The sequence below is a fragment of the Lepidochelys olivacea genome, assembly GCF_965140295.1.
Source record: "Lepidochelys olivacea isolate rLepOli2 genome assembly, chromosome: 10".
NCBI classification, from domain to species: domain Eukaryota; kingdom Metazoa; phylum Chordata; order Testudines; family Cheloniidae; genus Lepidochelys; species Lepidochelys olivacea.
In genome coordinates, this window is record NC_140420.1 from 51,251,166 (window position 1) to 51,265,318 (window position 14,153).

Consider the following 14,153-nt stretch of genomic DNA (forward strand, 5'->3'; position numbering starts at 1 on the left):
CATAAACACCACCTTATACCGGAAACCTACTGACCGCTATTCCTACCTACATGCCTCCAACTTTCACCCTGACCACACCACACAATCCATTGTCTACAGCCAAGCTCTGCGATACAACCGCATTTGCTCCAACCCCTCAGACAGAGACAAATACCTACAAGATCTCTATCAAGCATTCTTACAACTACAATACCCACCTGCGGAAGTGAAGAAACAGATTGATAGAGCCAGAAGAGTTCCCAGAAGTCACCTACTACAGGACAGGCCTAAGAAAATAACAGAACGCCACTAGCCGTCACCTTCAGCCCCCAACTAAAAACCCTCCAAACGCATTAAGGATCTACAACCTATCCTGAAGGATGACCCAACACTCTCACAAATCTTGGGAGACAGGCCAGTCCTTGCCTACAGACAGCCCCCGAACCTGAAGCAAATACTCACCAGCAACCACATACCACACAACAGAACCACTAACCCAGGAACCTATCCTTGCAACAAAGCCCGTTGCCAACTGTGCCCACATATCTATTCAGGGGACACCATCACAGGGCCTAATAACATCAGCCACACTATCAGAGGCTCGTTCACCTGCACATCCACCAATGTGATATATGCCATCATGTGCCAGCAATGCCCCTCTGCCATGTACATTGGTCAAACTGGACAGTCTCTACGTAAAAGAATAAATGGACACAAATCAGATGTCAAGAATTATAACATTCATAAACCAGTCGGAGAACACTTCAATCTCTCTGATCACGCGATTACAGACGTGAAAGTTGCGATATTACAACAAAAAAAACTTCAAAACCAGACTCCAGCGAGAGACCGTTGAATTGGAATTCATTTGCAAAATTGGATACAATTAACTTAGGCTTGAATAGAGACTGGGAGTGGCTAAGTCATTATACAAGGAAACCTATTTCCCCTTGTTTTTTCCTCCCCCCTCACGTTATTAAACCCTGGATTTGTGCTGGAAATGGCCTACCATGATCATCATACACATTGTAAGGAGAGTGATCACTTTAGATAAGCTATTACCAGCAGGAGAGTGGGGTGGGGGGAGAGAAAACCTTTTGTAGTGGTAAACACCTATTTTTTCCATGCTTTGTGTGTAAAAGATCTTCTATACTTTCCACAGTATGCATCCGATGAAGTGAGCTGTAGCTCACGAAAGCTTATGCTCAAATAAATTGGTTAGTCTCTAAGGTGCCACAAGTACTCCTTTTCTTTTTGCGAATACAGACTAACATGGCTGTTACTCTGAAATGGTATGAAGGGGAGATTGGTTCCTGAACCAAGGCTTGATACACTATTTTCACCACAATAGCCCAAATTATTGTACTAAATGAAGTATAGATGACTAGTATTGCAACAATTTATTTACCGTACACTGTATTTGGTAAACAGCATTAAAATAAACATATAAACTCTCATGCGCTGCTCAGAATGCTGGCAATACAGGCTCAGAAACGAGGGAGAATGGCACAATGGCTGAGCAAGGCCCAGCCAATCACTGTCCAAGCTTTCTGATTGGCTGAGCCTGGGGCCAGGAGCCAAAAAAACCAAACAGGATCCCTGCCGGGCAACAAGCTACCCTACTGCCTCAAAGCGAATCAGAAGTGACCCCTTCCAGCTCCATACCAGTATAATGCAACCAGGAAGTGATTTCAAGCAAACCGTATACAAGTTGAGTGTTGTCATAAGGGCAAAATGAGCATCATGGGGCAAAACAGGCAGCTGATTGAAAAGCGTCGTAAGTGGTGTCCGATGAAAGTTGGGCCTCATAAGTCCGAGGACTCCTGGTAATTCTTTGACCCTCCAAAATAAAATATTTGACTTTTAGCACCATTTTATTTGTAATTATCAATGTTTCAGCTGTGTTTAAGGAACAGAGGAGGAACCCTCTAGTAGCTAAATTTAATACCTATAATTTTCCATAACTATTAATAGTTTGTTTTCATTAAACATTCAGGCACAGCTTTCTCAGATCTTCTAGTTGTATTTTCCTTTGCTTCTCAGATTAGTAGCTGGAAGCCTGCCTGTGTGATTTCTGAATACCGTTCAACATCTAACTGCTGATCAGTGCTTCTCTCCCCAAGAACTTTTCCCCTCGTAAGTCCTTGCAACATCTCAGACTAATAGCTGCCCACCTTCTTATCAAATGACCAATGGCCACCATCTCTTTATTCCTTTACTTCCCTCTCCTCCTGCTTCATGTGCTATTACTAACTCCCATCTGCTTCTAATTCACCAACTACACGTGTGCACGTAAACACAACAGGAGATGTTCCACAGTTATAATGCTGTTGGTCCATGGAAGTAGGCAGGACTGGGAGTAGGAAGAAGCTAGTTGTACACTCTTGCCTCCTACTAGTTTCTCGCTAAACTGTCACTGGACTCTGTTTTCTGTTTCCAAAATTCATCTCTCATGGTTATCTGGGGAGAGACAGGACGCCACCCCCACCTGGGCTCTGAAACAAGCATTATTTTCACATATAACAACCAGTACCACTTTATCTTTAATCCTTGCTACATTAAATGCTCTTAGAATCCCTGTGTGACTTGTTAATGGTTTGGGTTTTTATTTTTCTCCCTTGCTATATGAAATAGGTCTCAATCTCCTCTAAATCATACCTTCTAAATTGCTGGGCCATTTGTTCACTACTGTCTCAGAGGGGAAAAAAGAGCCACCTGCTGAATTGCTAATACAACTTCCTTCAGCCATCTGTTTTCTTAAAAATGTTCCCAAGATTGGTTTTACTTAGATTAGGAGATCTGACAAAAATTACAGCCTATGTGGTATAGAGCCTGAATGTGTACTCAGTTACAATAGGATACGTGTAGCTCCACGGATTATTTCATCATGTGTGTAAGGGAGATTCGTCTTGTGTATAGTGTCCCTTTGGGTGCTCCACTCTGTGTGTGCTTGTGCCCCCTGTGCCTCAGAGGGGAGATCTTAGGTAGCACTGTATGTTCAGCCAGTGCATATGCTGTCCCTGTCTTGTGCCCTGCACCAAGGCTATAAAGCGCTACCTGGCCAACTGCCAGAGTTCCTTCCCTAACACATCAGCCTGAAACAGAGCCTCAGGAACCTCTGAACTGAAATTACCTCACCCTTATTTTCTCTTGTTCAAGATAGTTAGTGCTAGTATCCCCTCTCTCTTTTTTGTTCGAGTTTCTAAAACAATTAAAAAAAGTTTTAGAACAGTGAACTGTTACCCATGCATAGATTTTCCCTCCTTGTTTCTTCCCTCTTGGGAAGTGGAACCTGGAAAGGGTATGCCTGGCTCCCCAGGTTTAAACATTGCCTTTCCTGCTGAGAGGCTATCCTAGCCAGTGACAGACATTCCCACCATATATGCTGTCTCAGGGAGTCACACAGCCCTCAAAAGTATAATTTCTGCCTCAAATTAAAATCAAGGGCCAGAAAAAAAGGAACTAATGTTGCATCTGCTTATGATGGAGAGTTCACTGACTAGCTTCCAACCCCAGCCCAGGGCCCCTCCACATACAATGAGCCCCGAGAAGGCCAACTCCATCAACTTCCTTGATGCAACACTCCTGCATAGCTTCAAATAAAAGATCCCTGGATTCCTCTCAAAAATCCTCTAGAAAGCAGGCTTCAAATCCCTTGGGTAGAGAATCTACCACAAAGAGACGATCCCTGACAAGATTGACCTCCTCAGCACGCACTGATCTCTGACTCAGTACCCATGAGGCTGCAGACTCCTCAGGTACAATTATTGCCAGCAAGTCTAAGGACTCCAAGAGTTTGGGCTCTTGAAGATTGGTACTGTTGTGTGAATGAAGCAGCAGGGAAAAAACACAGCTCCTCTAAATTGGTACTGATGGTCCCCTAGGGCCTCAGAACCTAGTACTTCAGCCCTGCATAAAACCAAACCAACTCCTACTGGTCATTCAGAGTGCAAGAGACCTCTGGAACTTGTCAGCACCATCTACCTCAGCCACCTCTGCTCATCTTACCTCAGTGGTACCACCCTCCATCCCGGTACTGCAGGAATTTTGCTTTCCCTGTACTTGGTGGTTTCAGAAAGGCTTGAGTCTCTCCTGCTCAGCACTGACTCATTCCCAGTATTGATCACCCCTCACTCCTTGGAGATGTGCATAGTACTGACAGAGTCTACCATAGCTTCCATAATTGCTCCACCTCTGCCAAATCTTGAAGAGGACAATGACGACAATTTCTCATCAGTCTCTCACATTTCTGTCCAATGCTCTCCTTTCCACGACTAGGGAGCTTTCCATTCTGAGATCTTTGCAGAACCAGTTTACTGTCATGGGAGACATGGCCCACCCAGTTGGTATGGACATCCTTGAGTGCCCCACCCATGCCTTTTGCACCACCTCAGTGGCCTTACTGGGACCCCTAGGTGGTTTATCGCTTCTAATTCTCAAGGGCCATTAGTGTTTCTCACTTGAAGAGAAGGCAGTTCCCTTGAGCTTCTCTAGAGCTCCTGATTTGCAAGAGGAGAGTCTTGAAGTACAGGAAGTGAGATTAGACAAGATTATTCCTACAACTCCCATTCCTTCATTCTCCCCCGTTGAAGCCATTGTATCTCCTTCACCGACCTTGACAAATGATTTTAAACAATTTCAGGACCTTATTAAAAGGGCAGTGGACTCCTTACAAGAAGAGGTTAAGGAGTCACAGCACAAGCTAGTCGACATCCTGCAAACTTCCTCATCTGCCGTGTTGCATTACCCATTAACAAGGACTTGCTGGACCCAGCAAAAATAATATTGCTTACCCCAGCTACAATACCTCCCACCAGTAAGAGGGTGGACAAAAAGTACTAGGTTCCCTCCAAGGAACCAGACTTTATTTTCAGACCCATCCCTGAATTCTCATGTTGTCCATACTGTAAATGAACATAGCAACAGCATCAGGCTAAATCAGTGCCATATGACAAAGATTTTCAACCTCTTGATTTATTTGGATGTAAATCATACTCATTGGCTACCCTACAATTTAGGATCACTATGTTCCAGGCTCTTGTGGCAAAGTATAACCATATTAATTTCTCCAAACTGAATGCCTTTATTGAGCATCTTCCAACAGACCAGAGGGAGAAATTTCAGGTGATCATTGCTGCAGGCCAACTCCTTGCAAGAACTTCTCTGCAGGCTTCTCTAGACACCACTGACCTAGCTGCTCATTCTGTCGCCACGGCGGTGGTCATGAGGAGGACTTCCTGGCTTCAGTTATTCTGCTTTCCAAACTGCCTCCAGTCTACAGTCAAGGACCTTCCATTTGAGGGATCAAAGTTGTTTGCCAAGAAAACTGATGAATCCCTCCACACATTAAGAGATTCTAAAGCCATCTTGTGTTCGCTGAAAATTTACATGCCTGCACAAAAGAGAAGATTCAATAAATCCCAGATGGTGGAGAGACCCTGGCTTACTCAATTCCCTTCCTCCCGAGGCATTATGAACACAGTGCAAAAGACAACAGTTGCAGAAAAGGAGACCAAATACCTCACAAGCATCCGTTTCACAACCCACTGCATCTAAACATCAATTTTGATGGGTTGGTCAAGGACCTGAGTTACCACCCCCACTCTTATCTGCTGCAACAATCAATGTCTCTTGCTTCAGTGACCGCCTCTCTCTTTATCAAAACTGGGAACACATACCTAGAGATAAGTGGGTGTCGGAGATCATTTCTGGAAGTTATTCTATCCATTTTCCCTTCCTCTTCCTGTCCCTCTTCAGGGACCTCTCTCACGAGCACCTTTTATGATAGGAAACCAACTCTTTCCTGAACCTGGTTGCTATAGAACCAGTTCCCACACAGGGAGGGAGGGGATTCTATTCCAAGTACTTCCTGGTCCCGAAAAAGAACACTCAGATTTGTAAAGGTTCAGTGGTTCAAAATGGTAACTCTTGCAGCAATAATTCCATCTCTGGTCCAAGGGAACTGGTTCTCAGCCCACAACCTACAGGACACTTACTTCCATATTGCAATTCACCCACCCCACAGAAGGTTTCTATGATTCATGCTGCGTCATGATTACTCTCAGTACAAGGTGCTCCCATTCAGTCTATTATCCATGGCCAGAGTGTTCTCAAAGGTCCTTTCTGTGGTAGTGGCATATCTTCACAAAGAAGAAATTGTGATCTTCTCATACTTAGATGATTGCCTGCTCATAGCACGCTCCTTGAGTGAGGGTTTGATGGCCACACAAAAGGCCATGAACCTATTCTTCCGACTGGGACTACAATTACAGTACAACATCTGGAACTCATAGGAGCCTACCTTGGTGCAGCAGCAGCCAGAGCATTCCTTTCCTTACACAAGTTCAACACTCTGATCAATTTCATCTCAGCAGTCCAGGTCAGCTCTCAGACATTGTCCAGAAATGGCCTCCAGCTTCTGACTCACATGGCATTGGGCACCTTTGAAATAAATCAGGTGAGACTCCTCTTCAAAAAGGTGGCTCCGAACTGTCTACTTACCAAGCAAACACATCTTAAACAAACTTCTGTCTATGTCCTTGATAATAAAAAAGTCACTGACCTGGCAGAAGGACCCTCACAATATTTTCACAAGGGTTCCCTTCTCTGAACCACCCCTAATGTTGGTATTAGCAATGGACACATCCCTATTGGGATGGAGAGCCCACTTGGGAACCCATGGTGTTCAAGGTAGGTGGTCTCCACTTGAGTCCATGCTACATATCAACTTGTTGGAACTCAGAGCAGTCAGAAATGGCTGTACATGTTTCCTCCTACAATTAGGGGCAAGCATATAAATATCATGGACAACAGCTCATGTATGTATTTTTTATATAAACCACCAGGGAGGAGCGAGATGGTCTTCCCTCTGCGCCAAAGCAATGAAACTCTGGAATTGGTGCGTTCATAACCACATCAACATCTCAGCAGTTTACCTTCTGGGTATACAAAACACTGTGGCAGACACTTTCAGCAGATGCTTCTCCCAGGCTCAAAAATGGGAAATAGAACCCTCCATTCTCCACAGCATATTTCTACACTGGGGCATCCCAAAAATAGACTTATTTGCCGTATTCAAAAACAAGAAATGCTCCTGGTTCTGCTCTAGGGTCAGTCTGTGTCACACTCTCTCGGAGATGCCTCTCTTCTCCAATGGAAGAGAGGTCTCTTGTATACATTTCCACCAATTCCACTAATATCCAAGGTCCTGCTCAAGATAAACCAAGAAAAAGACCGGATTATACTTATAGTTCCCACATGGCCAAGACAAATACTTCCCCTACCTTACTGAGCTCGCTGTTTGCCAATCAACTGTTCTCCAGCCTGTTCCTCATCTCCTCTCTCAAGATGCCACCAGATCCATCAGTCCAATTTCCAGGTCCTCCAGCTCAAGGTGTGGCTGGTTGATGGTTTCAGGAGTTAGAAATGACCTGCTCTGAGGATGTAAATGCAGTGCTGTTACGTAGCAGGAAGCAAACTACTCACAACACGTATATCTAAAAGTGGAAGAGAGAATCAAACTCTCGTGTGACTTGGGACACATTCCTCTTACATCCTCTGCACTATCATTTGTGCTAGGTTACATCCTAGAGCTAAAAAGGTCAGGATTATCTCTAAACTCCGTAAAGGTGCACCTTGCAGCTATCATGACCTCCCATCATAAGATAGAGGGTTGTTCTGTTTTCACTTTTCCCACAACAAGAAGACTTCGCAAAGGTCTGGGTAACATCTTCCCAGAAATCAGATGCTCCACACTGGCCTCGATTTTGTCCTCAGGGGTCTTATAAGACCTCCATTCAAACCCATGGCCACCTCCTCACTTTTACACCTCTATGAAAACTGCATTTCTGCTTGAAGAGTGGGAGAGCTAGAGGCTCTAATGACATACCCTGCCTTTACAGTCTTTTTTACAGAGAAGGTCACATTAAGACCACACCCCAACTTCCTACTGAAAATATCTTTGGACTTCCACATAAGTCAACCTATCCACCTCCAGGTTTTCTTTTCAAAACCACATGGAGACAAAGATGCGACATTGCACACACTGGATGTCAGGAGAGCACTAGCTTTTTATTTAGATAAGACTAAGTCCTTCAGGAAATCTTAGACTATTTCTCTCCATTGCAGACAGATCTAAGGGATCATCAGTCTTCAGACAAAGCCTTTCTAAATGGCTATCAAGCTGGATTACCTACTGCTATTGGTCTCACAATCTTCAGCCTCTTTCTAGAGTATGATCTCATTCCACGAGATCCCTCTCCACTTCCATAGCTTTCCTCAAAAACATTCTGGTCACAGAAATATGTAGAGCCACTACTTGGACATCTATCTGCTCATACATTTTGCTGAACTTTATGCTGTCACTCACAACTCAGTGTCCAATGCCATATTTGGCTTCACTGTTTCATTCTCAATTCTAGACCCAACACCAAAGCCCCATCCCTCTGTTAGGGGTACTGCTGCAGAGTCACCTAAAGTGGATTGCTACTTGAGAAAGAAGGTTACTCATCCTGTGCAGTAACTGTGGTTCTTCGAGATGTATGTCCCTATGGGTGCTTGTGACGGGGGCCTGACTCACCACCTTGGCGCCTCCTGCTGGCTGTGCTAGGAATTAGCTCTTGGTTGCCAGTGCATCTTCCTCTAGTGGTGTCTCACGGCAATCACTTCTGCTCCACCCCTAAGACCCCGCGTTGCTCCCCAGACCGCAGCATCCTCTTCTAGACACAGCCCTTTGGCTGTGCCCCACTTGGTTCTCTCCCCACTTCCAGGGGAAGTGACAGTCCTTAGTCTAGCCACTTCCCTCAATGGCACACTGCAATCTCTGATCTGGCCACTCTCCTCAGTGGTGAACTGCAGTCCATGCACTAGCCATTCCCCTCAGTGGCAAGGGGGGGTCCATGGGAAGAAACCCAGGTCTGCCCACTACTCCACAGTCTGTCGCAGGGACCCTATAGCTAGCAGCCACGTGCTGCTGCCCTTCCAACTCCCATCACCTATTTCCCTTGGCCACTTTCCTGTAGCCCTAGCACCTTCCTAGCCCTTTGTATCAGGAGCCTCAGTGTGGCAGGCCTCAGGCTAGAGCTTCCTATTGGCCCCCTGACCCTATCTCTGGTACTCCTTTTAGGCAGCCAGTCCTTCTCCCTTGCACTCCAAGGAGAGACTGACTCTGCTCTATTGAGCAGCCTTTCTTATATGGTCCTCCCTGGCCCTGATTGACTGCTCCAACAAACCTTCTCCTGATTGGCTCTGTACAAGCCCTCTTCCCATTAGTTGGGTTTTGTTCAGCCTCCCTGAGGGCTGCTTTAACCCTTCATCTACCTGTGTGGGGCAGCCGCTCCACTACAGTGCTCCATTGCTGGTCCCCCTTCCCTCTGCTTTGGAGTTCTTTCTAGTGAGCACTGTGGCAGAGAAGGACTTGAGCATGATTTGCCCATGCAGTGCTATGTAGCCCTGATGTAGGGCACGAGATGGGGAGAGTGCATGTGTGGGCTGAGTGGACACTGCTACTTAAAATCTCTGATCTGAAGCACAGGGGGTGCAAGCACACCTAGAGTGGAGCGCCCATAGGGACACACATCTCCAGGAATCACAGAGACTAACAAATTTATTTGGGCATAAATTTGTTAGTCTCTAAGGTGCCACAAGAACTCCTCATTGTTTTTACTGATACAGTCTAACATGGTTACCCCTCTAAAACCAAGAATCACAGTTACTGCACAGGGTAAGTAACCTTCTCTTAGAATCAGTCACTTAGAGCAACCTCCCTGCTCTGTGAATGGTTGCTTCTGCAGTCCAAATCTGAACTGATAGAGTTCTGAGGGGAAAAAACCTCTAATATTATTTTCCAGCTATTAACATTTTTTCAGCTTCAATTTAGGGTGACTTAGAAAAGATCTTATAAAAAGATAGATTTGGTATCTGTAGTGGTACTGCAAGTGGGGTATTTCCCCTGGATAAATACCAGAAAAGGACATCTTGATCAGCTCTCTTATGGAAGCTGTTTGTTTAGAAGTAACCAGCATTGGAGGGAAGGTCAAAACTATAACTTTAAGATCAATCAGATGATTCTTTTTGATTCAAGACATTTAAGGCAGTACGGGATGTATGACCAACATCTTTAGAAGTCCTGGTCTAAGGAAAGTTTTAATTAAAGTACATGAAAATCTTTAATAAATAATTATTAATAATAAAACAACTGGGAGAAAACATGCCTGCTTTCACACTGTGAGTTCTACTGGCCAAAGAGATGCTGAGACATACCCTAAGTGGCTTAGTGCTGTAGACAGGGTAACTAGATGAATGAATAACTGAAGACAAATGTAAAGGTTCACTTCAGGTTATTTATTTGGAACTAACTCAGGCCTTGTCTGCACTAAAGGGAAAAGCTGATCTAAGCTAGGCAATTTGAGTTACATGAATAGTATAACTCAAATCGACATAGCTTAGATCTACTTACATACTACGTGACGTCGACAGGAGATGATCTCCCGTCGACTCCCCTTACTCTTCTCGATCAGCTGGAGTACAGGAGTTGATGGGAGAGCAATATCGACCACTGATGCATTGATCGCAGCAGCATTGGTCCTCCAGTAAGTGTAGACAGGTCCTCAGGCCCTTCAGCACAAAGTAGCTTTGTCTTCTAGGCCTTTCTTGCCTCAGGTCAGTTGCCACTCTGATCTAACAGAATGTTCTTTCCCTCTCCAGTTGTCTAGATTAGAAAAAACTATCTGTTTTTTCCCCCGATTTACATACCCATCTCCTTTTTCTTCCTCATGATGCCATATGTAATTTAATAATTATAACTCTATAATACCTTTTTTCTTTGAAATATAACCTTCATTAATTAGGGTCAACAGTAAATAATACTCAACTCCAAGGAAGTTTTGTGGTCATTTATTTATTTTTAAAATTCAACTTATCATAGATGCTGGGGGTGCTACAGCAGCCTCTGGCTTGAAGTGGTTTCCATTAAATACAGGGTTTACAGTTTGGCTCAATGGCTCTCAGCCCCCCCTATAAAAAATTGTTCCATCTCCTCTGCAACTTATTCCCAAATAATTCCCAGAAATCACAAGGCACTCTTCAAAAGGGCACTGCAGTTCCTGCCTCAGAGGCCTGGTGAGGCAGGGAAGCAGGTTTTAGGAGGAGACGTTACAGGAAGTGAGCTTTTGAGTGTTTGTAGGTGGGGCTGGGTATGCTTGTGCCTGGGAAGGCAAATTTTGTGAGGGAAATGATGCTTCTTCTGACTAATGGCTACTAGGTCATCCCTGTGTTCCAGCTGCAGTGACAGGGCAGTAGAAATGGGTGAGGGTAGGGTTGTTTTTTTTCTAGGGGTGGGAGATTCAACTAGGGAGAGGAGTTGCCTTTTTTGAGCTGGAGCCCCCTTAGTGTAAAAGAAGTGGGTGAGGGGTTGTGCTGATGGCACAACATTCTCTCGGAGGTATCCTTGAGTTTTGCAACCTAATCAGAGGGAGGGATAGCTTAGTGGGTTGAGCTTTGGCCTGCTAACCCCAGGGTTGTGAGTTCAATCCTTGAGGGGGCCATTTAGGGATGTGGGGCAAAAATTGGGGATTGGTCCTGCTTTGAGCAGGGGGTTGGACTAGATGACCTCCTGAGGTCCCTTCCAACCCTGATATTCTATGATTCTATGTCCTTCCATATTGCGTCCCAAATAGCTCAGATTTGTTCACTTTCAGGGCATGTGCAATGTGCATTTGTTTACCAATGGGCAATGACACAAATGGGACTGAGGTTTTGAAGGGAGTTTTTTTCTCTCACTTTGATGTCATTGTTTGTTTGGGATTGTAGGGAGCTGGGATAGCCTTCCTCCGAACCAGAGGGTAAAGAGCTACTCTCTCTGCCTGACTGGGCGGAGCCAGGCCAAGGTTACTCCATCCACCCCCTCCCCGGAAGGGGAGGGTGGAACAGGAAGTACAAAAGGCAGAGCCCTTAGCCCAGTCAGGGCAGCACCAGGGGCCAGACATGGGGGGGCAGACACAGGCTGCTCCCTGTAGACCCTGCTGCTGAACCAGGGGAAAATTGACCCAGAGGAAGGACTTGGGCTACCAGGACTGCTGGCCACAAAGGAGCTGGAGGAGCCAGGCAGCAACCCAAGCCAGAGTGAGCCCAATGCTGAGCGTGAGCTGGGGCTACTGGCAGCTGAATACCCTGACAAGTTGGAGGAACCAGAGGGACCCACTTGAGAGACTGGGTAGGAAGTAGCCCAGGGTGGAACTGGACAGTGTGGTGAGTTAGTGTTTGATCAGCATGTTGCGGATGGATCCCTGCTCACCCAGTGGTGGGACACTCTCCTCCCGCCACTATCAGGGCCCTAGGCTGGAATGCAGTGGAGTCAGGTGGGCCTGTGTTCTGCTACCCCACCTCAGGGTGGCAGAACCCTGATAAAGAGTTAAGGACTCTGCCGGCGCTCCCCTGCCTGAGGGGTGCGTCACAGACTCTTGCTGGCGCTCCCCTGCCTGTGGGGTGTGCCACTGACTCTGGACAGGACTTCTGTGTTGTGCCAACTGTGACGGCACACCTCCCTCTGCTAATTTCTCATCGACGGAGAGGTGTGATCAAGGCCTTTTGGTGAGGCAGTAGCTCTCCACCGCCCCCCCAGCGGTTTGGCGGACCAACTAAGATCTTGCTACAGGGAGCTTTAAAGTTTTCCAGGTGAGGAGTATTTACTGACTTTTACTTTTGACTTGATTGTATTTTTAATTTTGGGCAAAAGTGTCTAGAGCCCAGGGTTAGTGCTTTTATTTTATAACAAACTAAAACCCAAAATATATTTAAAAATTCTGCACAAATCCATATATTTAATGGACAATTTTCAGCCATGGCTCCAGGCCATGCCAGTTGGGAATATAGCCCAACATGTTTAAACATCTTTGTAAAATGTAATTTGGTTAATGAGTGATTATTCATGTTGTACATATTAATTTTATTTTAAATTAAAATGTCTACAATGACATCTATGTACAATAATATTTATCATGATAATCCTTTAAAATCTATAAGAACCAGACTCAGTCCTGGCATAACTCCAGTGAAATTAGCAATATTTTACTGTTATGCCAGGATGAATATAATCCATGGTTTTTATTTGTTAAATCTGTTTGCTACTGTTTTCAAACAGCAGAAAATTTAGCCACCATGAATCCTTTGTGCATTGTTTAATCCTTTGTGCATTCATGCTAAAATAATATAGACTGATGCCACAGAATATTAACTGGGATTTTTAACATGGAGAAGGGACCAGGGGGCTCAGAGTGCTGGTATTAGCACAGTGAAACAGCAAGAACATTCTGAGTTAGTATCCTCTGTTGCCTGTACATAGTAATTGCAAGTTACTGCAGTTCATAGACAACACTGGCCTATCAAGAACAGGAATCGGAGAGCATGCAGCCATCAGCAGTTTCATGCAAATTACATAAATGTATGTGTTAACTATCCCTATTTAGGAGAGAGAATCCTATAATTTTTTTAAGCAAAACTATCATATTTTTTTATCACATTGCTCCTCTGAAAAGCTCTTTGAGTCCAGTTTGTGTTTCAGTGGAGATGGGAACATAGCTTCAGTCTCCCCAAATGTTCCTCTTTATAGCTTTCATAGGTGTACATGAAGCAGTCCAAGAGTGTATCATCCACTTGATGCATATAGCGTAGCTCTCATTTTATTCTGATCTCTGATGTTTAGAGATCATGTTAATAAAATAAGTGCCTTGGAAATTCCTAAGATCGACAGATTCTGGTATACAACAAAATGACCAAGCTAGTCACATAACTTAGACTGTTGCATGTAAAGAGTGAAGGTGCAGGTCCTTCCTTCTTGAATGCTTCAAGTTACCCTTGTTTGTAAGGAAGTATTTTTTAGTACAACTGGAAGAGGAGCTAGAAATGTGGTGTAGGAACTGCATTGGCAAATTAAGTACAGATTTGTATTGTTCATGACACTGCAATTAGGCTGTCAGGATGTGATGAGTTACCTCTGAGCCTGAGCTGTGGTCTACACTACAAACTTCATTGGTATTACTATGTTGCTCGGGGTGTGGAAAATTAACACCCCTGAGCGACACCGTTATACTGACCTAACTCCCAGTGTAAACAGTGTTATGTCAAAGGGAGGTCTTCTCCTGTTGACTTATCTACCGCCTCTCAGGGAGGTGGAGTAC